Source organism: Euphorbia lathyris, unplaced genomic scaffold (assembly GCF_963576675.1).
Source record: "Euphorbia lathyris unplaced genomic scaffold, ddEupLath1.1 SCAFFOLD_31, whole genome shotgun sequence".
Lineage (NCBI taxonomy): Eukaryota > Viridiplantae > Streptophyta > Magnoliopsida > Malpighiales > Euphorbiaceae > Euphorbia > Euphorbia lathyris.
In genome coordinates, this window is record NW_027069457.1 from 20,001 (window position 1) to 22,500 (window position 2,500).

Consider the following 2,500-nt stretch of genomic DNA (forward strand, 5'->3'; position numbering starts at 1 on the left):
AAAAACAAAACAAAACAAAGCAAAAATGAAATCGAAGACATAGATAATAAAATTGATTTGGAACAATTGGTAAACTGATTTATTCTGTTGGAAGAATATAATTAATTATGATTTATTTCTAAATAATATAACTAATATAAATTTGAAGATACTGTATTAAATATTAAAAAACAAAAATGAAATTGAAGACATAGATAATAAAATTGATTTCGAACAATTGGTAAACTGATTTATTCTGTTGGAAGAATATAAGAATTGTGATTTATTTCTAAAATAAATTTGAAAATACTATATTATTAAATACTAAAAAACTAAAATGAAATTGAAGACATGGATAATAAAATTGATTTGGGACAATTGGTAAACTGATTTATTATGTTGGAACAATAATATAAGTATTACGCTGGAATAAATATAACTATTTTGTTGGAAAAATTGGTACGCTGATTTATTCAGTTGGAACAATATAAGTATTATGTTTGGTACATAGCCTTTTGGAATAAAATTAGAGGTTTGAAAGAGCTTATTAGCTCTTTTTTGGTGGAGAGAGGTTCGAAAGAGCTTATGAGCTCACTCATTTATTTATTTATTTATTTATTTTTTATTTTTTTTGAAAAAGCTCATGTTTGGTGCAGAGCCTTTTCAAATAAAATTACCTCAAACATTGGTGTTTGGTGAAGGGAGGTTTGAAATCAATTATTAGTTTTTTTTTTTTTTTTTAAAAAAAAAAAAAAAAAGCTCATGTTTGGTACAGAGCCATTTGGAGTAAAATTAGAGGTTTTGACTAGTCAAACATTGGTGTTTGGTGAAGCCCTGTTTTGAAAAGGCTACTGTTTTGTACAGAGCCTTTTGGAGTAAAATTAAGAGGTTTTGACTAGTCAAACCTCAAACATTGGTGTTTGGTGAAGAGAGGTTTGAAATACCCTATTTTGAAAAAGCTCATGTTTGGTACATAGCCTTTTGGAGTAAAATTAGAGGTTTGAGTGTCACATCCGTGTCCTTAATTTTAGTTATTATACCCTAATATTAGGTTATATTATAGTTATTTATTGATTAATGAGTTAATCGGGTATCATGGATATAGTTTGGAGGGTAATTTCATGCCTTTAGTATCAAATTAAAAGTTTAGAGCAAGTTTTAAAAGAAGCTACAGCTTAGAAGGATCCAAAGGAATATTTTCCCTTATTGGGAAGACAAAAAAACACAATTCAAGGATTCATTTTCGTGGTTATCCATGGCTGATGCATTCCCCAAACATTTCTCCATCATCTCCATTCAAACATTCAAAGTTACACAGTCTCAATGATTCTTTGATATCTAGAGATCGAACCGTCCGATTGAGCCGATTTCTTTACAGTAGCTTCTAGACACCCTAATACACGCTGGGGTGGGTTTGCTTTTCATTTGGATCACTCTAGGATAAATTCGAGTTGGGCGGATTCTTGGCAATAAATTGAGTTCTTGTGTGTTGTTCTTCTTTTCTTTGCAAAACTAAGTAACTATCAACTACCCTTTGAGTTTTTATGTATAGATACGTATATAGAACTCTATATTTTTCAGAGCCATGAATTTTTGTTGATGTTTTTACCATGCATGCTATTGATTTGGGTTTTATGATACACTTTTAGTATAGATTTTAACTATGTTCAAGAATATAGATATATATGTCTTTGCATCCAAATTTTAAGCTATAATATACATATATGTATGCATTTATGAAATCTAGTATATTTCATTAATAGTTTTTACAAGATATGATGTTTTTAATATATATAATTAAAGAAGTGTATATTAAGCCTTATTGAACTTAATTTATACACAAATGTATATACATGTATGTGTATATATATTGTTTCGGTTTTTCTTAAATTGTTTTGGTGAATTTGAGTATATTTGAATAATACTTGTATAAGAATTGATATTTTGAAAGATGGAACTTAGAAAGGTACTTGAGAAATTTTATGATGTTGATTTATGAGTTACATATATATATATATATATTTCTGATTTTAAGTTATATTATGAAATTATAATATTATTAGTATCCATCAAGAGTAATCCGGATAGGTGGCTTTAATGAAAGTCTGTATTTAGTGAGAAATACGGCATGTGTACACAGTTGAAAGAGTTCATTAGCTTTTATTATTATTATTATTATTACTATTCCTCTTTTTTTTTTTTTTTTTTTTTTAAAAAAAATCTCCTGTTTGGTACAGAGTCTTTTGGAGTAAAAGTAGATGTTTTGACTAGTCAAACCTCAAACATTGGTGTTTGGTGAAGAGGGGTTTGAAAGAGCCTATTAGCTTTTTCAAAAAGCTAATTTTGAAAAAACTCATTTTTTGGTAAAGAGTCTTTTCAATTAAAAGTAGAGTCTTGAGCCACTTTGGTGATGCGATGCTTGAAAGAGCTTATTAGAGCATCCACAATGAGTGCATTACATTTTTTTTTTTTTTTATTTTTGAAAAAGGTGGGATTTTGTTTTGTATCACCTTTTTTTTTT